This window comes from Pongo pygmaeus, chromosome 11 (genome assembly GCF_028885625.2).
Source record: "Pongo pygmaeus isolate AG05252 chromosome 11, NHGRI_mPonPyg2-v2.0_pri, whole genome shotgun sequence".
NCBI classification, from domain to species: Eukaryota; Metazoa; Chordata; class Mammalia; order Primates; family Hominidae; genus Pongo; species Pongo pygmaeus.
In genome coordinates this window covers 109,964,596-109,989,852 of record NC_072384.2, presented here as the reverse complement: position 1 = coordinate 109,989,852, position 25,257 = coordinate 109,964,596, and the positions used below count along the sequence as shown (strand labels likewise).

Below are 25,257 nucleotides of genomic sequence, written 5' to 3'. Positions count from 1 at the left end.
CTCAATTATGCTTTATACTGTTACTATGCATATCAGCACCACAAAACAGAAACTTTTGTTTTGGTCCTTAATGGTATTAGAAGTTTATGCAGAATCCATATTTTTGCTTATAAATGCTGAGAAGTTCTAAGCTTAAACATTTGTTAACAAGCTGCCTGCAACTCTATATTCTCCCTCTTTGTCTTCTAAGAAAAACAGAGGAAAAGTTTCTTGATAACATAAAAAGATACGCTGAAAATCCAGATATTTGTTTCATATCTTCCTTGCTTTATTTCAGACTGTAAAATACCTATAAGGATGACTCATCATTCTTCATCACATACCATGACTAATAAACAATTAGAAAGAAGAGAGCTGGTGGGTGCATAACACGTAATTTCAAATGATCATAGACACAGATAACATTAGGTTATCGCTAGAAATAGATAATACAAATAAAGTATGAGTTCAGACAAGTTGGAAGGGCTTAAGAAATGTTACATATTACTTGTTATTATTTTGTTTTCTTCTTCTTTCTTTCTTTTTTTTTTTTCAAAGACAGGGTCTCACACTGTCACTCAGGCTGGAATGTAGAGACACAATCATAGCTCACTGCAGTCTCAAACACCTGGGCTCAAGCAAGCCTCAGCCTCCTGAGTAGCTAAGACTATAAGTGCACATTACTATACCCAGCTAATCCCCCCCACCCACCACCAAGAGATGGGTCTTGTTATGTTGCCTGGAATCCTGGCCTCAAGCAATTCCTCTGCCTCAATCTTCCAAAACACTGGGATTACAAGCATGAGTCACTGTGCCCAGCCCATTTTACGGTTTTTATTTGAACATTTTCAGCAATAGGATTCAGTACATGGTTTGACCCACACTGAAAAACCAAGAACAGATACAGTAAATTATTTAATCAAATTAGACAATTCCAGAGAGATCTGGAAGGAGAAGTCAAATCCCAACATCCGTTCCATTGCTTGCTGTTTCACAAAGCAGTGAGACTGGTGGAATAGGGTTAGAGCTAAAAAGAGAATCCAGTCCAGATAACAACACTAACTTTGTAAACCTGCTCGATTGGTAACAACCCACCATATGAAACTGGGCAATTGTCTTTATGTGACCATGGTATACAACTTATGCTTCACAGCTGTATACTATTTCTGAGCTTATTTTTTAGTATATCAGAGGACTAATAAATAGCTCCTGTATGTATTAGATATAAATAATATTTAAAATGCTTTAGAGCTTTAGTCTCTACTAGTATTTTTTTTTCTTTTTTTTAAGTCCCCCCACCCCTGCCAGTGATATTTAATGAAGGAATTAAGGACTTGCATTTAGGTACTGGAGATATGGTGGAATAAGTAACAGATTTTCAATCAGAAAAATAGGGGTGAATCCTGGGTCTACCGCTTATTAGATATGTAAACTTGGACATGGTGCTAAACCAGAGTGTTAGTTTCATAAGTATGTAACTAACTATGGAGCCATTGAACAAATAAATTTTGACCCCTACATTAGAATTTTTCTTTATAAGGAGAAAAAATTCTAATCATAATTTTAATAAAAATTTTTCTTACATAAGCATACATTTAAATATCAGGATAAAAAGCTTAAGAGGAAAATTATAATTTGGATTTGGATAAATAATATATTTTGTTTTAAACTTTTTCCAGTGTGGAATCTGATTCAAGACCTGTCAGACTTGGTCCAGGTTCACTTAACAAAATACCGTAAAAGCAAATCTTCTTTGGATACAACTCTGAAGAATGTTCGCTAGAATTGCAGACATTACAAAGCAGAATTTAGGCCAGAAGTATTTGCACCACCACAGAGTGAAGATCCTTGGGTTTGAGATACCTGAGAGCCACACTAGAACATAAACTCAAAAATTAGATGCTTGATAGTTTTCTATGAGTGGGATTGGCTTTTTGGCTATTTAAGACAGAGGAAGGATAAAGTCCTGGGGAATTATAAGCAGGATACCATTTGTTGTGTGCCCTTCACTTTATGGGATCTGCTCAGTCCCTTTATCTTTTGATAAATAATTCTTTCTCCACAAATGCAAGCCATCTGACTAAAGCTCTGTCTCTAACGTGTTCAGATTAAAATCATATTCCAAATATAAGTGTAAACAGATTTACAGCATAGTCATAGTATTTTTTTTTTGCATTTCTTTGAACATCATTGCATTCCTTATCAGTGAACGTGTTCAAGCAAAACCTGAATGACCATCCTGTTATGAACATTATAGAATCAATTCTGGTTTTGACTGATGGGAGGCTGGAATGTATGACTACTAAGCTGTTGTCCAACTCTAAGATTACAAATTTCAATGCATTAAGCAATTAATTATTTTTTAACTGTATTTAAAAAATTAATGGACAGGCTTCTGTGTATCAAGTAGTAGGAACACACTGGGAATACTAGAAAAGAATATATAGCCCTCATGTTGAAGGAGGTCACAGACAAACCAACAGCAATAATACAGTGTGGTACGTGCTGTGATGGTGATAAGGACGGGAAGTTGTGGAGGTACATCAACATCTCTTGCCACACTAGGAAGTCAATCAACACTGCCTGGAGGAGGGCTTAAAGGACAAGTAGGAGGTAGTCAAGGAAAGGACAAGAAGCTTTCTAGGAAGAAAGAGCCTAGATGACCAAATACTACATTTTTGTTTTTGTTTTGTTTTTGAGACTTGGGCTAGGCAACATTTTCTAGAAAGATACCAAAATGAGCATCTTCTGGCATCTCCATAACTCCAGCCCTCACTCTGGGTCAGCGGTTCCTCTCTACTCTGTCTCCCTCACAAGGCTGTGAGCTTCTGGAGGAAGGACTGTGTTTAATTCATCTCTGACCTCCAGCACCAAGTACAGTGTGTGGCACAGAGTAGGCTCCACAACAGATGCTTGCTAAATAAATGAACAACAATAACAACAACAAAAAAACTCATGTAAAGCACAAAATTGTTCACTATGGAACACCAGTGAAGTGGGAAGTGTGGAAATGAGGTCAATGGCCAGGCAATGGCCGAATTGTAAAGGGATGTGGTGAGCCATGCCTGCACTCTGTCCTGAAGGCCATGGATGCCCATGAAAGATGGAGAGAAGAAAATGGTACACTCCAGCTTAGTTTTTAGGATGATTGATCCAGCAGTGGTATGGAAAGTAAATTGGAAGAAGACATGACTAAGGATAGAAACATTTCTCAGAGACAGTTGTTTGAAAGGAACTGGGCCTGAGCTATGGCAGTGTGAGTGGGACTGAAACAAGGGGCTAGATTCTATGTTCAAAAAAATTAATTAATTAAAACAAAACCTAATCCTCAAATTAATACAGTCTAATAAACTTAACAGACTGTTTCATGAATTAAAGTTACAGTATTTATCTATCATCTACTTACATGTATCTGTTTTGAAAAGAATGATAAAATATCATGTTTTATACAATTTTGATGGGTATTGACATTATTATGTTTTGAATTCAGTTTGTGGTCCAGTCACACATGATGTCCAGAAGAGTTCCTTTTCATTAAAATTTGTGCTGATGCCAGGCATGGTGGCTCATGCCTGTAATCTCAGCACTTTGGGAGGCTGAGGTGGGAGGATTGCTTAAGCAACAGAGAGCCTAAATGACCAAAGCACTGGGCCTGATATAAAGGTGGTAGTCAATAAATGATTATTGAATTATATACTAGAAAGCAAAATAAATAAATTGATGGATTGATAATGATCTATAATGAGCATGTATCAGGCCTTCATTTAATTTTAAGATCATTATCAATCCATCAATTAATTTATGTTGGTCTCTAGTATCTTATTCAATGATAATTTATTGAATACCAGGTTTACATCAGGAATGCTGTTAGGCATTAGGAAAGTGATGATGATTAAGACATAGATTCTGACCATAAACTGCTTACACTGTATTCAGAAAGGCAGATGTGTTTGAAAAACATACATTATAACACAGTAAATGCAATAATAGAGGATAAAATAGGTACTACATGAATAAAAACCTTCTGAGTCATACATATTTAAAAAGAAAAATGGATGGATGCAAAACATTTGCATTATATGATTTTAAAGTATACTAACCTACTACATCTGTGGTACATCAACAATCTAGTTAATTATGTTAAATACTAATTTTTCTCCAGAGAAAGGTAAATATTAGTCATATATAAGTAACGTATGAGTCATATAAAGCAGAGTCATTTCTTTTCTTTTCTTTCTTTTTTCTGGGGGAGGGATTTGGGGCAGGCTGCTTGTGTTGGGCTGTGCCTACTGCAGCTGTAATTGTGATTCAGAGGAATTCTAAGTTGAAAGTAGCCTTATTCACAATATCAGTTGAGTTGGGCCAAAAGGAAGCATACAGAGAATCCTTGTCATCTGAAATTCCCTTGCAACCCAAGTTTGATCCAACTGGATCAGCCTTCATATACTGTTTGACTTCTCTGAGTAGATTTATCTTAGTGTGCCCCAGAGTGAATTGTAGAAATCAGGTTAATTTCCATGGCATGCTACTTGTATTCTGTCAAACTTCTGGAGGGGTATGATGGGACATACATTTGCTAAATCCTCCAGGCCCGAAATGTATACAATTCATTTACATTTATGAGATGTTAAAAAATTGAGCTAGAAAAAATATTCAAGTACTTAAATTGCCACAATAATTAATTTTTCTGCAAAGACAAATATTCCAATCTTATTTGGAAAAGTCTTAATAGATGTGGCAATATTATGTGGTGGGCCTGTAGGCAAAATACTTAGATACAAAAATAGACCCATCATATGAAAGTTAGGCAAATAGGACCTAGCCAAGAGTGAATTTAAAAAAATTATTTAGAACACAAAAAAGATTAAGTTAATATTAAAATAAATTTTAGAAAAATCACAAAAACTTTAAGGAGACATTAATTTTTTAATACACTTGTATTAAAAAATTAACTTTCTATTAAACCTAACATATGCTTAACATTTCATCATAACCATCACAATAATAAAGGATAGCAATTTTATATTTTAATCACAGTAGTAAATGAGGAGAAAAAGGGACCAGTGAGGCTGATGGTTAGGTTAGAAGTATTACTGGTAACAGCATCCCTAAAAGGGCCACTGTGGACTGATCGCTCCCATCTTTTCTTTTCTTTTTCCTATCTTATCTTATGTCATCTCATCTTATCTTATCTCATCTCATCTTATCTTATTTTATTTTACCTTATCTCATCTCACCTTATCTTGTCTTATCTCATCAAGACAGAGTCTCAGTCTGTTGTCCAGGCTGGAGTGCAGTGATGTGATCCTGGCTCACTGCAACCTCTGACTCCTGGGTTCAAACGATTCTTGTTCCTCAGCCTCCTGAGTAGCTGGTATTACAGGTGCCTGCCACCACACCCAGCTAATTTTTGTATTTTTAATAGAGACAGGGTTTCACCATATTGGCCAGGGTGGTCTTGAATTCCTGACCTCAAGTGATCTGCCCACCTTGGCCTCCCAAAGTGCTGGGATTACAGGTAAGAGTCACCACACCCGGCCAGAACTGCTCCTTTTCTTTCTGGGATTCCAGATGAGCTGAGAAAAGCAGAATATAGCAGCAGTACACTCGCTTGTACTGCTATTCAGGTAGGTTCTGAGCTTTCATTTGGCATTCTGTGATTTCTAGACTTTTAATGTATAATTCCAAAAATTCACCTGATGAAGCTCTACAGGACCCTATACAAGCTGGGAAGTCTTTGTAGGCTCTTAAGCATGGTAGATCCTGGATGCCAGAAACAATAATCGCAGGATAGGCTTGTCATTACTTAAACTATTGTGGAGAAAATAAAGTTAGAAGGTTTTTCTGTGTGATTTCCATGTACAAATATTTTGAACCATGTAATATAGTTGCTCAGCTCTGCCATGAGAAAATTACATTAAAAATATACATTGGTATGTTACTTCCCTATAGTATTTCAATGAAGAATTTCCCTGTCCTCATGTTTCAGTCAAATCTTACAGTGTATATTTAAATAATCCATAGATGTATGTATATTGATATTATATATCAGTGCTCATATGCAATGTATTATCTTATGCTGCTATGTTTTCAATTCTGTTACATATAAGTGTGTGTGTATATATATAATATATATGTATATAATATTATATTATACTATAATTTTCAATTCCCCTTGCTTTTAAAATAAAGTTCTCTCTTGAATTCTCACACTCCAAAAACAGGACTCACTCCAATTGTAAACATATGCCAAAAAGGAACACACAAGCTCAAAACAAAAAGGCTTACACACTGCTTCCCAGTAGGAAGAACTTTCTAGTGCCACAGCAGTCTGTCTGTGTTAGAAAAAGGTCTTTTTTGATTGTGTTGGCCCTTTGCTTTTTATTCAGGATTGATTACTACTGGATCTTTCCTAGAGCTCTGTTCACAATAGTTGTAAATGACTCAAGCTTTGGCACTCCCTCACTGAAGTATTTGCTTTAGTGAATTCTAAATTTCTCTGACAGAGACTACAACTGTCTCAGAATCAGACTGCCTTCTGTAGTAATTACTGAGCACATGGTACAACTGGAGTCCTTGACATTCATTAGAAAAGTGCAGAGGGTGGGTGATAAAAGAAAAGAGTAAAAATCTCAAGAAATTACTAGGTTTAAGTAAAATCATCACACTTCTTAGGAAGAATGATTTGACAGAGATACTCAGAAGGAATCAGCCTCTGAGTTCAGCCACATTGGGGTCTTCTTGGCTACTTAATCTCACATAGAAGAAAACATCAAACTGTCTTTGCGTACATGCTTGTAGGAAAGGCCAGTTTTCTTCCCTTTGAAATGCTCTCTGATGTCATGAGAATTCTATTAAATGGCCGCCTACTCTCAAAGAGAAAATGAGTTTTAACTTCCAGGGAAAAACCAGTGATCGCACACTTACTGCAATGCAGTATTTTCGCAAACACCCAAGCATTCTGCAGTCACAGGAAACAGAAACTCAGTTATAGAATTTTTTAGCAGATAAATTGATTTTGTAGAATATTTATCCAACAGAACAGCTTTCATGCAACACTGCAACACACTATATTCCTTTCATATAAACCAGGTGCACTGCTACCCTCCACGTAAATAGTAATGTTTATAAATACCCAAATAAACAGTATGGATGGAGCAAATACAAAATATCATGTCAGGACTATATATAGTTATTTGTAAGTTCATCAAAACATCACAGTTTTTTAAACATTTTTGCAAAAGTATCAACTCACGGTTTTTTTTCTATTATACTTTTACTCTTTATTTTTCCTTAAAAGGGCATATATTCTTCTTCAGTACAAAAATTAGTTTTTAATTGGTCATGCCAATTTGTCTTTTTATAATAAATTTTAGAAACTCATTAAAGTACAAATATTTATTTTTTCCATAATGAGGCTTTCTACATTAATTAATCAATTGATTCCTTTAATAAGAAGTTACTGAAGAAACCAAGAATGGCAATAGACACTATGCTTTTGAAGCCATTATCATTTTGGAAACAATGAGTATTTCTATAAGAAGAGTTATGTAAAATATCTGATTTATTATTTTCTTTTTCTTTTAGAGTCAGAGGTCTTGCTGTGTCACCCAGGCTGGAGTGTAGTGGCATGATCATAGCTCTCTCAAGCTTCTTCCAACTCCTGGGCTCAAGCAATCCTCCCATCTCAGCCTCCCAAGTAGCCGGGACTACAGGCAGGTGCAATCTTCCTAGCTAATTTTTATTTTTATTTTTTGTGAGATGAGATGAGGTCTCGCTATGTTGCCCAAGCAAAATGCTTGCTTTCTTTATTATTGTAAGAATTAAGTTTGATAAACTGTATTTAATACATTTACTATTTTAACATGATATTGAAGTTACAATCCACACTCTTATCTCTGTGGTATAACTGGCATCTATTTTTGCCACAGCTTGAGCTACTTGATCTGAGTATTCAAATATATTAATTTGTAGACAGATTTTCCCTTGGTATAACAGAGACTGCTAACCATTTACCAAAATCTTTTTTCCCTTTTCTTTGAGCATATAGGTAGAGTACATTTTGTAACTTCCCTTGCGATTAGGTGTGTCCAAATGACTGAGTTCAAACCAATGGCAGGAGAACAGAAAGAAGTGCTGTGTACACTTCTAAGATCACCTCATGTACAGCTACCTTTTGCTCCTCCTTGGTCTTTTCCCTTCCACTGACTGGATGAAGAAAATGACAAAGCAAAGCCACACATGGAAGAAGCCTGGACCCTGGCTGACTATGAAGAGGACAAACAACATTTCAACTGGAACACCGAACCTGGACTGTTGGGTGAGCAAGAAACAAAGTTATAACACATTTCTAGATCTGTTTGTTATAGCAATAAGCTAATCCTTTTGGTTTGAAGAAAAGTATAATGAGATTTTCGAAAAAATAGATGAGACTAATAGAAGTAGCAGGATTAAATGAAACATTTAAGTCACTGTCCCCAATTTATTGCCTGCACAGCAAATCTTGACAGCAACTAGAACACCCTGTGGGAGGTGGAGTGGGAGAAGTGAGAGAGCAAACTTGAGGAAAGAATTTCCTGCAGCTCTTCCTGAATTTCTGTCTTCATGCCCTTCTCTGGTGTGGCTGGAGTGAAGATGGCCCAGCTTCTGGGTTGGTCCTTTTGTAACATCTGCTTTCTGGCCAACGTGCAGACAGAATGTGCAAACACATTCAGGGAATCTTAGGACAGCTTGATGTTTGCCAAAAGCAAGTGAAGGCACTCCTTTTCCTGAGATGGTAAAAGACAGAAGCCCTGCAAAGGTTCTACGTCTTATCTCTCTAGACCCTCTTCATTTGCCCTCATTGTTGTCACCTTTCTTTAGAGGAATGGGTGGCCCTCATTTTGTTAATTTATTTGCTCTTTAACATATCTTTTCCTGCCTCCTCCAAAATTTTGTCAAATATCCCCTCATGGTCTCACAATTCCAGCTCATTCTTCCTCCTTTTCTTGCTTTCTGACTACAAACCTAGTCTTTTTTCCTACCCAAAACAAACCCCCTTCCCTACCACATGAAAGAATGATAAACAGTAACCATCGCCATAAAATCTATTTTGTAAATCTGCTATCTCAAGGCTACAGTTTATTTCTTTTCACCTCTTTAATCCATTTATTTATCACCTACTCATTCTTTTACTCATAACTTAGTAACAACTATTAACAAAAATTTATTAAATATTGTTTTGTTTAAAATTGAATAACATGGTTTTGGAAGCGGTGAAACTTTTGCCTTTGAGACTTCACCAACTGGATGGGAATAATGACACGCCAAGATGATTTTTCTATAGTGCAGATACATTTAAAAGGCTACAGTGCCCCTCATTGCCTAAAGGCACAATTATTACCACTTTTTTAGGACTGGAGGAAAAAGCTTCATAGAAGGAATGGCATTTGAATTGAACAGACATAGGCTTTTGTAAGGCAGACAAGGGGAACACAGGTATTTAGACAGGAGTAACAGAAATAACAAAAGTGATTGTAACATGAGAGAAACATGGCATACAAAAATAGATAATTAAATTGAGTAAGCAACAAGTCACCTGCTGAGGTTAGAATGAAGAAAAGGCAATTGAGTAGAAAGGAAAGACTGGAGATTGTCCAGAAACAGCTGCTTTGACCTGTTCTAAACGGCATTTAATATGTTTGGAGCTTTAGACTGTAGGAAAATTTGAAGTAGGAAAAAGAAATGATCTGATATACACTGAAAATTACACAGTGACAGCAGGGAGGAGAGTCAGTTTATAAAGAAGTCAGGAAGAGGGAAACTAATCAAAGGCCATTGAAAGGTTCTGGTAGATGCCCTGGGCTGAGAGAGTAAGAGTGAGGAAGAGGATGGCTCAGGTTTCTGAGATACTTCAGAATCTGGTGCCTGGCCAGATTTAGGAATTAAAGCAAGAGGATTAAACAATAGATTCTTGAATTTCTACTTGGATATCTTGATGGATAGCAATGGAGATACATTAAAACTTTGGGTGCCAGGAAGAGCACAGAGGGACATGTGTGTTTGTGATGCCTGACGACAGCATATCTGGATGGGCATGGCCAGAGCATGGTAGAAAGTTTGTGTTTGGTGGTCTGAGGACTGGAATTGAAGATAGAGACTTCGTAGTTACTGTTGTTTTCCTGTCTGTTAATAGTCACTGAGAACCTATTAAGCACAAAGTATGAGAACCTATTAAGCACAAAGTATAACACTTTTTTGTTGTTCGTTCTTTCTTCTTGACTTAAATGTCATTTTCTGCAATAACAACCTTGGTTCATGATAGGCATGATTCCTTCTTCTAAATATCCTTTTAATTTTTCTGTTTCTCCACTTCTCCCCACCAATGTGAATGTTCCCTGATGTTCTTTGCTCTTTTCTGGTATTATTGTCTTCTCCACGGCCCTTCACTCCAAATAGTTCAGATACTGGATATGTAGATGAGTACCTAGTCCATAATTCCAGTCCTGACTGTTATCCTCAGCTACAGATTTCTTGTCCATTCACTTTCTTGTCCACCACCACACATTGAAGGTGTAAATACATATTAGTGATGCAAACCTCCAATTTTCTTTTGCTTCAGAATCTACTGTTTAATTCATTCTACATATCTTTGCCAGTGTAATCAAACTGCCTAACTCAAGTTTGATCACATCACTGCTCTGCCAGAAATCATGTTGCCTACGGAATCCCCACTATCTAATGAATAAAGTGCATGCCCCTAGGTTAGGTTTTATAGCATCTCCACAATCCTATTTCAATTTACCCCTTTTGACTCAACTCAGTCTCCTACCTTACATAATCCAATTAAAATGGACTTGTTTCTTTTAACACATGTTGCAGTTTCATGCTTCTACACAATTCCTTACTTAGATTTCTCATGCTTTATAGAACAGAGACTTGAACAAGGTAGGATTAAAATATTTTTTAATGAGTAAATAGAAAGATCTTTGCTTCATCACATACTCTTTTCTCTCTTGTAAAATGATGATTGGCTCGAAAATAAGTTTATATATTTGGTTACATATTTCAGTGAGAATTAGGCAGGTATTATGCTGTGGTTAGATTATGACCATTAAGAAAAATGTTTCCTTGTTAACTACTTTTTTTTTTTTTTTGCCAACAACAGAAGCCTGAGGGACAAAAGGGGAACAGGCCAAACATACCACTTCTGGGAAAATGGCCATTCACCTCCTCAGGAACAGCCAGGTCCACAGGACGGTAGCTGAAGAGTCTGCCTGCAAAGTTCCTCATATCACACTCTATTCTCAAATTAAAATTGGTTTCAATGACCATGGGACTGAGGTTTTAAAGCGTCCCAAACTCATAATCACATTCAAGCCAAGTTTTGTAGAAGAGTGGTCTTTGGAACTATGTGTACTGAAATGTTGGTTTAAGTTGTGCATGTAAACACACAGACATCCACATACCCGCACATCTCTTGCTAAGTTCACATTTTTCATATTGCATCAAAGGGACAGGCCAGACAGATGAATGCATCTTATAAGCAGTTTTATTTTTACAGGAAAATGTGGCAAGCTAAAGGCCGAATGCTAACTTTGCACCTGAAATGCTTCCTTAAGCTGCTCGTTCTGTCTCTAGATTTGTCTACGATAGTCATTTTGCTTTCCATCTATTCTCTCTCTCTTTCTTTTTTTTTTTTTTTTTTTGCTTGTAGCTCCCTTCAATCTTGAAAAATGCTACTTTCTAGCCCAAGGGGCAAGGAGAGCTTGAATAAGACTTTTAAGGGCTTATAAACATCCTCAGTTTCTGAGCACCAACCAATATGGAAGACCCTTGATCAGTATAGTAATCGGGTTTTCATGAGTTGACAACCATAAAATATATATAAGTATGTGAAGAAGAAGGAAAACATAGTATGTAGTGAACACTCCCTAAAGTATCAATTACACAAAAACCACAGTCAAGAAGCCCTTTATCCATTTGTCTTTCCCTTGGAGGCTGGCTATACTCCCTGCTCTTCTAATCTCTTAACATCCTACTCTTTGGCTTTTTATACAACAATGAAATTCAATAAAGGGGAATTTTGTGGAAGGGAAGACTTAGGGTATAAATAAACTGTACCATGAGATTTTTAATAGCTTTTGAGACTCCATTTCACTGATTATTCTTCCTTCTTCCTACCCATAGGTATAGGATCCTGGCAACTGTATATGTACCACCTGGTCTATTCCATTGATCACAGCTTATTAGCCAAGCAGCTCGGGTCATTAAAAATTAATATACTGCTTGAAGCTGGCATTCATGAGAAAGCACACTTGAGAGTTGTGCTTGTGTAACGGGCAGTAGGGAAATCCAGTCTCTATGTAAAGAGTTATCTGTAGTCATCTTGAATTAAAGAGAGCTACAGAGGAATCGGGCTGAGGAGCCCCAGAGAGACTGGGAGAATGGTGGCCTTAGTTCCTGGCTGATGTTTAGTTCCTGATTCTAGATAGACCCTCATAAGATCTGTTTCTGAGCCCTTGGATTATGAGGTCCCTCAGCAACCATAAAATAATCTTCCCTATTCTGCTTAAGCAAAGTGACTTATACTCATAGCCAGTAAAAGAACTAATTGCATAGTAACCATGCCTGGACTACCATTTTTAAAAATTCTAAGCATTAGAAAAAGTGCTCATCAGCACCGTTTTTTTTTCTTTTCCTATCTCCATTTGATCAAACTGTTAAAAGACAAGACTTAATAAGAGCACCCTCCTAATAAGAACTAGAGCCTTTTGAAGCAGGTGGTGCCCACCTCTGCCTACAGAATTCCAGCCCAAACAATCTGCCCAGAATTACTGAGAAATCAGTAGAATGTGCTGATGACTCAGCCTGTTAAGTAGGAAGGCTGTTATTGTTATTTTAACTCCTGCCAGAGTATGTGGGCAATTCTCCCTCTTTCTGTCTCTAGTTAACCATGAGAGATCCCTCTTCAAAACCTCACTCCTGGAATACGTTCTTGTTCAATAAGAGCCAGAGTAGCTTGAGATCTGGATATGACTGCCAGCTGAGAGTACAGAATAGGATAGGCTTTTATAAAGGAAGCATCTGATATCCTAATTTACCAATAGAATTTATTTTTAGAATGCTTAATCTGCCTTTAAAATTATTCACACAGAGTGCCACGGAGTGGAGTTGAATGCTGATAAAGTAGTAATCAGTGCAAGTCAAAGTATTTATTTTCAGAGAGGATGGTGAAAATACCAGGTTTTCTTTCTCATTTCCTTAAATGTTGGGGTATTGTGGTTCTACTGTTTGTCTTTCTCTTGCCAAATGTTCTCAATGATATAAACACTCATCAAGTGCTTCTCCTAGGAATATAATAAAAATAAAACAACAACAACAGCAACAAAAACCCAGTCTATTTTACAGAAAATTGTCTTAAAGGATAAACTTTGCTCATCTATGAGTGATGAAAAGATATAAATCTATTCTGAAGATAAAGTAAAATCTAAACTATGTTGAATGTGGTAAATCTTAGTATTATTATTTAGTTAAAAGACTGCAAGGAATAATAAATATTTTCTGCTCTTCAACTGGCTTTCTCATCCAACTAATTAGTTCCTGATTTGTCTATGTTCATTTTTCTTTCTTTTGGTATTATACATTATGGCTTGAAATTATAAATCAACTAAGTAAAGTTTCTCATAATGCTATAAAATCATGAGTCAAAAACATGAAAGTGCTTTAGCATTGCAGATGTGATGGCCTCTGTTGAAACAAACCAAAGGAATCCTTAAAAGGGCAATGACTATCACTGTTGTGCGTTAAGGGTACTCTGTGTGCAGAGCATCCACCTACATTGTTCCATGGTAACCCTTGCATACCTAGTCATCCCTTTAGCAAGTGAGGGTCCATCCACCAGGATAGGTGGTAGTTCTAGGGGCTGGTAATACAGCTCTGAACATCATAGTCTCTGCCCTCCATGAGAGGAGATCATGTTGAGATGATGTAGGTAGAAGATGCCAGTATATGTAGCGCATCTTGTTGGCCATTGTAGGAGTGTGGTCTTTATTTTTGACTATTACAGGCAGTCATTGGTGGATTCTGCATAGGAGAGTCATATCAATTGATTAAGATGTTTTTAAAAGATAATTCTGACTTCCATGTGAACAATAGACTGTAGAAGAACAAGATTGAGTACAGGGGATTATGATAGTAGTAAACATGAGAGACAGTGGATGTGAATGATATAGGTAGAGATGATAAGGCATGATAAGATCCTGGACAGGCATGAGCTTGGTACTGTAATTATCTACTCTGAGTCTTAAAGAGATTAAATCATGCCTTTAACAGGTGGTGGTTGTTAGAAACAAACAAACTTTCAGAGTTGCTAACCACTGCACTATAATATTTAAGGTTTTTGTGTGAAAAATATCTCGGTTCACTGCAACCTCTGCCTCCTGGGTTCAAGTGATTCTCCTTCTTCAGCCTCCCGAGTAGCTGGGATTACAGGCGCATGCCACCACGCCTGGCTAATTTTTGTATTTTTAGTAGAGACGGGGGTTTCACCATGTTGGTCAGGCTGGTCTCAAACTCCTGACCTTGTGATCTGTCTGCCTCGGCCTCCCAAAGTGCTGGGATTACAGGCATGAGTCACTGTGCCCGGCCGAAAAATATGTGAATTCTACATAAGTTAGTAAGACTCAAACTTCAAACACATTTAGAAGTACATGTGTTAGGATAGAAGTATTCAACTCTAAATTCATGGAATATGAGAATTAGTAATATTAGCAAATGATTGCAAAGATTTTGTCATTTGCAAAACATTTTCACTCCTATTATCCTATCCAGTTTAATTGAATTGACATGGCTAGGTAATTTCAAGGGTAATCACCTGGTAAGCAGTGTAAGGATATCACAGAAAAATAAAAATGTCTAATTAAATAGTCACATTTAGTGGCATCACTAAATTAATCTTCGTGGTTTTCAACAGACTGTTTCTCATTTTAGGTACTGTGTCTTCTTTGCTTTCCTAACATTGGCCCTCAACTCACATAAAAGGATCCCAATAAATATTAGTGGCATGAATAAAATTTCTATATATGTGACAAACAGATTAGGTTTTTCCAATTTATTTTCTGGTAGGCAGAATAGCTTCAGAGCCTGAAAGGGATGAGTTTGAATGCAGGCTCTGCAATCATTATATGATCTTGAGTAAGTTACCTGAGGTATTTGGGCCTTATTTTCCTCCTGTGCAAAATGGTAATGCATTTCTGACCTAAGAGACTTATATAAAATCTCATATTTACTTACTCATATTTGCCCAAAAAGGTTAGTCTTCTCTTCCTCTTCCTTCCCCAACTTTGACAAAATAATTTATTTCCCTCAGAAAATAAAAGTTGAGAGGGAGTCTATGTCTAACTATTTCACTACCATATACTAACATTTCTTTTACCTTAAACAAATTCTAAAATTAGCTATAGTGTTAGAAAAAATTTTGAAAAGAAAATATTTTCTTTTTTAGTTTCTTCCATTATTTTCTAGGAGAATATGAGCAACTAACATGGGCCAGACAAAGATATTTCACTTTTAAGTATCTTAAATTCCAAAGGTAGTAATTTATACTATATTTGGGAATAGTAAGTATTTCATGTATAGGGAGATAAAACAGATTCTAATTATTGTGTTATAGCAAAAGAATGAAAATCATGTGTCCCATTAGATTAGTAAGAGCCTTACAAACCAAATAAAAAAATGTTTTTCTAGTTGAAAGAAATAAAACATAAGCAGGATTGGCATGATATTATATATTAAAAACTTTGAATTCCTTATACATAAATCCCAAATAAGCTTTGCAAGCCATGTTTAAACCATTTTAACATTAAACATTTAAAATGCTGAAAGTTATTTAGAAATAATAATTAATAATACTAAGCACCAGAAGATTAAAGCATTAAAATGAGTCAACTTTATAACAGAAGGTGTCAACCAGATCTTCATCTCTCGATATGAAAGAATCTCTACATATAATATTGGGTAAAGATGAGCTGCAAAAGAATATCTACAGTGTGATGCCCTTTATGTAAACTTTTAAAATGTTAATAATTGTTCAACATTTGTTTCTTACACATGTCATAGCAGTGTTAGAACACACACAGGAAGGTTATATGATCTTTAGGGTTTTGACATCTCTGGAAGAATGGGAGAAAATAAAAAGGAAGCAAGAAGAGCTTTGATGACTTCTGTGATAGTTTATTTTTTTAGACAAGATTTTAATATAGCTGCATGTTAGCATTTGTTTAATCTGTGTGGTGGATACTTAGGTATTTGCTGTAATATATATACTTTTTTGAGACAGAGTCTTGCAGTGTCACCTGGGCTGGAGTGCAATGGTGTGATCTCAGCCACTGCAACCTCCACCTCCCAGGTTCAAGAGATACTTCTGCCTTAGCCTCCCCAGTAGCTGGGATTACAGGTGCCCATCACCACACCTGGCTAATTTTTTGTATTTTTAGTAGAGATGGGGTTTCACTATGTTGGCCAGGCTGATCTTGAACTCCTGACCTCATGATCTGCCCACCTTGGGCTCCCAAAGTGCTGGGATTACAGGCATGAGCCACCGCACCCAACCTATAATATTTTTTTATATTTTGCTTTGAACATCTTATAAATTTTCTTACTTAAAAACAAATAATAAAAACAAGAAAGTGAATACTGCTGTGGCCAATTTTAGATTATATATTCAGTACTTCTCATTTAAAAAAACTAAATTGAAATATATTTCCTAGAATAAGAAATCATTCATTTATAATCTTTCCATAATTTTATTATACTTTATCATAGGAATTTTGGGTTTAAAGAAAGATGTAAAATAAAGGAAAATATTATTTCTGCTTGTAACTGAGCTAAAGCATATATATTCCTTTATTTACTCATGCAAAAATTTTGTGAGGAACAAATGCAAACATAAAAGTTTACCTGCTATGCATTTACAGCTTGTTCAGTAAATGCACTGTTATTTTTATTCCATAAATTTTGATAAAAACTACCCAAAATGTAGGAAAGTCTGATTGCGAGACATTTCTACCACAATAAGAAATTACTCTCCTAATAACAGCTGGGGCTGGTGTTCTGTCCAGTGCCTGCTTCCAGGGCCATGTATGCAATCTCAGGTGAATCCCTCCATCCACCTGCCTCTCTCTCTGCCTTATGCCCCTAATCTATAAAATGGGGATGATCCCCATATCTACCTCATAGAATTGTTGTAAGAAGTAAATGAATTGATTTACACAAATTAAGTCATGTAGGATCATGCTTGGCATGTAACAGGTACTGAAGAAATACCGTTGGCATTGTCAACCAAGGCAGGAGAGACAGGCTGAATTCCATCCTGATTTAAGAGAAGGAGCTTGTCATTTTCTTACTATTAAGTCACCTCAACACTATGAAGTGCTGTTTTAATAACACTGAATTTATTAGCTATAACAATTAAAATATTAGAAATAACTATTTATAAGTTATTTCTCCATTACTAAAATGAATTGTTACTTATTTAAAGATTTTAAAAAACAGAAGATTAGCAAAGAGTTATTTTTCACAATTGTGGGTAACTCTTTCGGAGTAGAGAGAGTCTTACCTATTCAAGGAAGTGGTAAAATATAAAGTTCGTTGTGTCGTGTTCTCAAAGGGTTGATAATATTTTCTGGCTTCTTTCTGTTAAAAAATAGAAAATTAATAGTTTAATCCCTGATCCATATACATTAATCACATCAAGTAGCTCAGCAACAGAATTCATCTTGTGGCTTTCTCTTTTTGTATTTGGCAACTATGAGACTATGAGATGGATATCATCATGGTTCTTTATAGTGTTCATACACTGAGCATTTATCACTGGCTGGGAATTATCGCAGATAGAATAGAGCAGTGAAAATGCTAACTGCTGTGTGCTTTTTCTCACTTTGAGAACCACTCCAATGGCACTTTATAGGTATTACATCCAAGGGAGAATAAATTTTTAAATTGTCTTCAGCTAATAAATAGCAGACAATCATATTTTCTCCCAAGAGAATACATTCATTCTAGTAAATCGTTAATTATATCCAGTAATCTTTAAAGGACTGGGCCTCCAGCCCAGTCTGCATTGATTCTCTCCAGCACAGGATGGAGAGGAATTTTTTAACAACTCATTAAATTTTCTCCATGGAGTACTAAACTTATTTTGACATTCAGAATCCTAAATGTCATTCTGGATTAGTAGTTCTGCTTAGGAACTCCACCCAGAACAATACAGAATACTTCTTACTGAAGTGGTATGTAGAAATAAACAGAATTACTAGAAAGCACGAGGCTTGTTTTCTACTTCATAAGCCATTCAGGTGTAACCATCTTCATCTATAAAGAGGACTACAAAGGATGCACAATACATAAGGGATTGCAGAGCTGAGGGCCATTTTAAAGTCCAGCTCTCTTATACTAGGTGTTTAAATCTATGTATGTCCATGCGTTTTGTCAGGACCTGTGTAATTTTACTCCTGGTAGAGTGGACCCCGTCATATCTTCTAGGAAGATGTTGCTCTACAGGTAAGGAACCCAGACTCAAACTCTGACACCTATTAACTCTTCTTTAAGACCCAGTAGGAAATGCAAGTTGGAAAGACAAGATGCAGATGGCTCAATTCTTCTGTATAAACCGCTAAGGACCAATGTGTATATGGATACGAGCAGACACAAGTTTGATTCAAAAGCAAAAAATATGGTTTGGGCCAGAGCTGTGTATGAAGTGCTTTTACATGTGTTAGCTCATTTAATCTGTGAACTTTACACACAATGTGCAGCAGCAAACAAGTCATATTAGTACATATTAAAGTTAGAAAGTCTTAACATTTAAATAAACATTTAAAAATGTCCGCAGGCAATAAGAAACATGGTAGAATTCTCCATTCCCTGTAATAATTTGATAACTATTTTAAAAAGAAAGGTCTGACCATCCAAATATTTGCATATAGTTTTTTTTTTCTTTAGTCCAGCTCAGTGGTTCTCACATTTGGTATATATATAACAGCATAATACAGAGTTCTATGCACAATAACTTCAGACTATTTAGAGAATTTTTAAGGATAATTTTGATTATAAGCAAATTAAACCTTCTAAGTTGGTTTTAGAACTAAAGTAGAATGGTAGGCCAGCTCTGGAGCTTATTTGGATAGAAAGAGTCTTTGTGTGCTTAACAAATGAATGCTGGATAGAATATCTGTTTTATTTTCTCTTGAAATTATGTATTTTTCTTAAATTTCTTAAAGTGCCTGTTTTTTGTGCTTCATCTTCATGATTTTTAAGTAAGCACACATGCATATGGATAAGTGTGTGAGTACACATTCCATGTGTATGTCTTTTACCCTAGTAAAAATAAGAAAAAAATGAATTTTATAAAATATGAATAAGTAAACTATGGTCCATGGGCCAGAACCATCCTGCTGCTGCCTTTTTTAAAAAATACAGTGCTTTTGGCACATAGCCACTCCCACGCACTTCTGCGTTGTATATGGCTGCTTTCATGCCATAATGCCAGACTTGAATGGATCTGACAGACTATATGGCCTGCAAAGCTCAAAACATTTACTATCTGGCCATTTACAGAAAACATTTAACTTATCTGTTATCAAAGAGCATGTTCATTATTTGAGTAATATTAAAAACAACACTAAAAAAAAATCCTGTCTTTTAGTCTTTCCAAAAATTAACTCAGTAGTTACATATGAATGAAAGTGAAATTCCAACCCTAAATACTTAAAAGCTTGTTACATCCCAAAAGAATTGGGAAATTATTGGCCAAAGGATGAGACGATTATTAAAAAATTCAGCGTACCCAATACCTATCAGTCATAAAAAGAATGGCCCATTTTCACATAAGCTTGAATTTTATGAGGTTTTGTTTATTATAAAAAATAGAAATAACTATAATTTTCTAGACTTTATGAGAAAGAGATACATGCTCTCTGGGATTTATTTTTAAACAGCAACTTATGGCCTATTCCACAAGGCATACAAAATTTTAAATTAACATAAGATAGTTAGAAGTGATCATTTTTACCCATATAAATAGCATTAAATTACTTTAACATTAATTTTTTTACAACATTAACAACATAGTTTTAGCATTAGATTCATTATATAGAGTGGCTGCAACATGCCTAAAATAATATTAGCAAACATTTATACATAATTTATTGTGTGCCAGACAATGATCCAAGCACTTCATATATATTAAGTAATTTATTCCTCACCATCATCCTCTATTATTGTCCCCACTTTACAAATGAGAAAACAGGCCAAGAGAGTTCAAGTGTCCTTCCCAGCATCACAAAGCTAGAAAGTGCCCAAATCTTTTAGCTACATACCAACTCCACAGACACTGAGAATTGGTTTTGGGTCTTCAACTCTGGCTAGAGACAATTTTGAGCCTAAGGGCTTGTGGCTTCTCTGAGGAATTATATTACACTGACGGCAACTTTTAATTTACTAGAATTACCTACAAAGTACTTTTTTTACTCAGCGTATTCAGCTTCTTGAACAAATTGTAGTATACTCAGCCACACTTCTGCCTCCCATTATATCATTCCATTATTTCTACCAGGTTTGCTTATGCTACCTTCCAGAACCTTTTAGAGCCAGATATGAACACTGTTGAGAATCATGACTTACAACACATGACAAAGTCAACTGGTTAACAATTATATTTAAGAGTTAGCCTACACAAGGCAGAGAATAGGATGTACACTGCACACTGGCATCACAAAGTAAGCTGAGTAAATCATTTAATGAGGAACCCAAAATACCAAAATACTTGTTCAGCTATAAACTAAGTCAGCTTTTATCAGCTGGTTACTCCGTAAAATAAGATATGCATGCAATGTGCTTAGGCTGCATATGTTTGGCTGTTCTCATATTTATGTCCAAGTTATTTGCTACCTATAGCATTGAGGCTATAATGATAAATTCATGCAGATTTTCAGAGTCTCTTGGAGAAAATGTTGCCATGTTGTGGTTTTCCCAACTGCTGTAAGAACTCAGGTCTTATTAAACAACAAAGTCACCAAGATAAAATCTTCCCTGGATTGTTGAGCCAGGATATACTCTTTAGTTTCCTTCAAAACACATTCTAAGTATCATTTAGTTTTTCAATCTCATGTTTGATAGACTTTGCCAGATAAGCAAAACATCAGCCGGGCATGGTGGCTCATACCTGTAATCCTAGCACTTTGGGAGGCTGAGGAGGGTGGATCACCTGAGGTCAGAAGTTCAAGACCAGTCTGGCCAACATGGCAAAACCCCCTCTCTATTAAAAATACAAAAATTAGCTGGGCATGGTGGTGCATGCCTGTAATCCCAGCTACTCAGGAAGCTGAGGAAAGAGAATCACTTGAACTTGGGAGGCGGAGGTTACAGTGAGCCAAGATCGTGCCATTGTACTCCAGCCTGGGTGACAGAGCAAGACCTCTCTCTCAAAAAAAAAAAAAAAAAAAAAAAAAAAATTGAGATGCCTGAAGTTGCTGGAATCCTGTATTCTTTCTTTCTGTCTTTCTTTCTTTCTTTGGTTTCACCCTTGTTTCCCAGGCTGCCAGGCTAGAGTGCAATGGCGTGATCTCGGCTCACTGCAACCTCCGCCTCCAGGGTTCAAGCAATTCTTATGCCTCAGCCCCCTGAGTAGCTGGGATTACAGGCATGCGCCACCATGCCCAACTAAGTTTTGTATTTCTAGTAGAGACAGGGTTTCACCATGTTGGTCAGGCTGGTCTTGAATTCCTGACCTCAGGTGATCCATCCACTTCGGCCTCCTAAGGTGCTACGATTACAGGTGTGAGCCACCAAGCCTGGTCTCCAAATAGTGTTTCTAAAGGCTAAGCTTAACCTCAATGACTAGCATTAGGCTATTCAGTCAATTCTCAAATAAACAACAATAACATTGTACTCCACCTCCACTATCAATCTGACCTACCAAGATTTTGAGCAATTCATGTAATTTAGTGCACTTGTCCAGGATAACAATATTTTAGCTATTGAAGACTGAATGTCCAAAACAATTGGGAAAATATCCATTATTCAAGCAGTCTTTTAAATAGGAGAGCAGATGCCAACATAAAATCATTTAGTCTAACATGCTACTAAACCATTTCTACTCCCTAATGTGCTTATTATAGAATCAGTTATCTACTTATTTGTGAGTAGAAGGAAGTCATGGTGTCCCAAAGGCATTGATAATTGAAAATATCAGAGAATGATCTTTCTTTCTTGGAGCTTTTGTCAAAGTTACTTTTAAGAGAAACTTACGTTTCTTGCAAAGGAAACTTATTTCAAAATATAGCTTGAAAGGATTAAGAGCTGTTAGCAAATTCCTATGCAAATAACATATGGTCTTTAGTGGAGCAGAGAACTTGGGTAAGGTAGACAGTAAGAATTATCTCCTTTCATCTCTAAACCCAGAAGCTCCAGGCTATTGCAGAGGACTAACGGGCTGGGTTAAGCTGATTTAGTAGAAATTATCTAGTCTTGTCTGAAGCATCTCAACATAATTCAAGGCAGTAAAAATAGTATATAAGTAGGTGAAGGATAAACAATTAGATTAGTCAGAAAAGTAAGGCTTAAGTCTCAGAGGCTTTACACAATAAAGGTTATAACCTGTTTACACAAATCCTGATGTGAGTAGGAGGACTCTCCAGGCCACTTCTCTCTCATGCAGTGATGGAGCTCTCTAGGTACATCCTTCTTGTGGCTCAACTCACAGCCTTCAGGATTACAGCAGCAGCGAAAGAAGACATCTGGAGTGCTGAGCACAGGCTCTTAAATGCCTTAATGAGGAAGTGACACACATCACTTCCTCTTACAGCCCACTGTACTGAACATGTTGCTTAAATGCAAGGGGTGGAGAAACATGGGGAATAAATGGATATCTGATATCTGGTGAGCAATAAATATCTCCATCTCAAGGATGAATGGGTATGATGGGATGGGTCCTGTAGCTATGTTAGGATTCTTCCTTGTTGACAAAGGTTGAAAATAAATAACAATGCTTGGTGATATCAGCTTAAAACTTACTTTGCTAAATTGTTAGCTTACGTTGACTCTGATTAAATATATATACATATAAATAAATATTTTATTTTATAAATAAAATATGAATTGGCACTGCAATATAGGGAATGTTGAGCAGCAATGGGGCACATGTATCAGTATTTTTGCTTATTTATATACTACACTGCTGTTTTCTGCTCAGCATCAGAATATAGCTGAAGAAATGTAACACTACTTGATAGAAAGCCATCTGTTCATTTGTCTCTAAGTTGCATACAAAACACCAACCTTTTATTTATTATTTATTCAATTAGCAGATAAAATTATATATATTTATCATGTATAATATGATATTTTGAAATATGTATACTTTGTAGAATGGCTAAATCAAGCTTGATATCATATATATTACCTCACATAGTTGTCTTTTTTGTGGTGAGAACATTTACAATCTATTCTGTTAGCATTTTTCAAGAATACAATATATTGTTATTAACTACAGTCACCATATTGTATAATAGATCTCTTGAATTTACTTCCCCTACAAAACAGAAACTTTGTTACCTGTGAGCAACATCTCCCCAGTATACCCCCAACATCACTGCCACAGCTCCTGATAACCACCATTCTACTCTCTACTTCTATGAGATCAACATTTAAAGATTTCACATACAAGTAAGACCATGAGGAATTTGTCTTTCTGTGTCTGTCTTATTTCATGTAACATAATGTCCTCCAGGTTTATCCAAGTAGTTGCAAATTTTTTTCTTTGTTATGGCTGAATGATATTTCATTATGCATATATCCCATATTTTCTTGATCTATTCATCAGTTGATGGACACAGGTTGATTCCATATCTTGGCTATTGTGAATAATGTTGCAATCAACATAGGAGTGTAGATATCACTTTGACATTTGATTTCAGTTTCTCTGGATATATATCCAGTAGTGGGATTGCTGGATCATATGGTAGTTCTATTTTTAATTTTTTGAAGAACCACCAAACTGTTCTCCATAATGGCTGTACTAATTTATATTTCCATCAACAGTGGGCAAGTGTCTCCTTTTCTCCACATTCTCTCCAACACTTATATATTGTCTTTTTGATAATAGCCATTCAAACAGAACACCAATCTTTAAAAAATGGTAGAATAAATTAATGCAGGTACCCAGGTTCATGTGGTAGGAGAAAAAAATTGGAGAGAGGCTCAAAGGAAATTGAGCAGGTTAACATGTTGTCATAAGACTTATCTTGCCGGGATACCACTTAGTGATTTATTAGTAGCTCTCATGGTCAAAATTATTTTTTCAAAATGACAAAATCTAAATTTCTCAGCTTAGCCTCAAGGACTTTTGTATTGTGACTACAATGTATTCATCCTGAACTTTCTACTGTTACAAACCCTCACAATTTCTTAGACTAGTTCTTTTGCAGACCTATTAATTCCATTATTATATTTTTCTCCTCTCCTGCAAGGTCCTCTTCTTTCTCTTTCTCTCTGCCTGTCTCCTCTGCTCCTTTTGCCTCTTCCTTCCTCTAGATTTTTCAACTCCTTATTTAACTGAAGTGTTCTCCATGAACTCTTCAATTCCCCAACCACTCCAGGAATGTTTCTTTCACTGATGTATGGTTCTTGTTTCTTATATTTATTTGATATTCATGTAAACTACAATACACAGTTAATCAAGACTTCTTGAAATTGTAAGAAATTCATGTCCCTGACCTTTTTTCTGCTTTATTTCAATTCTAAAAGCCATTAGTAGTTATTAAATATATAAACTACTTTTTGATAGCATTTTGAATTTAAAATAAAAACATATGCAGGATAAAAAAATGTTAAACCATATACGTACACAATAGACTTCAAACAATGCTGCCAAAGTGTCTCTGAAGAGTTATTAATTTATACCCTTTGTGGACTGTATTATATCCTCCCCCACCCCCAACATTCATATATTGAAGTCCTTACCGCTAACATGATTATATTTGGAGATAAGGCCTTTAGGGAGGTGATTAAGGTTAGATGAGGTCATAAAGGTAGGGCTCTAATCCAACAGGACTGAGTCCTTATAAGAAGAGGAGGAGACACAAGATCTCCTTTTCTTTCCATGAGCACAAAGAAGCAGAGTCTCTCCTTGATCAAACTTTAGCCAGGCTTCTCTGAGCCCTCTTCTTAACTAGAAGACTTGACTTTGGCTCCTTTGGATTCTTGGAGCAAGAATCTAAAATCAGTTTAGAGAGAATCCCC

At 36.1% G+C, this 25,257-nt stretch overlaps 1 protein-coding gene across 50 annotated transcripts in view; it reads right to left on the bottom strand.

Annotated features, from left to right (window-relative positions):
- MAP2 (microtubule associated protein 2) overlaps nucleotides 1–25,257 on the bottom strand; it is a 308,002-nt gene that overhangs the window by 91,092 nt on the left and 191,653 nt on the right. For all 50 annotated transcript variants that reach the window (XM_063647868.1, XM_063647903.1, XM_054478052.2 and 47 more), the window contains one exon: nucleotides 17,576–17,652. The gene's annotated coding sequence lies outside the window, so the exon portion shown is untranslated. The remainder of the gene's footprint in view (nucleotides 1–17,575; nucleotides 17,653–25,257) is intronic.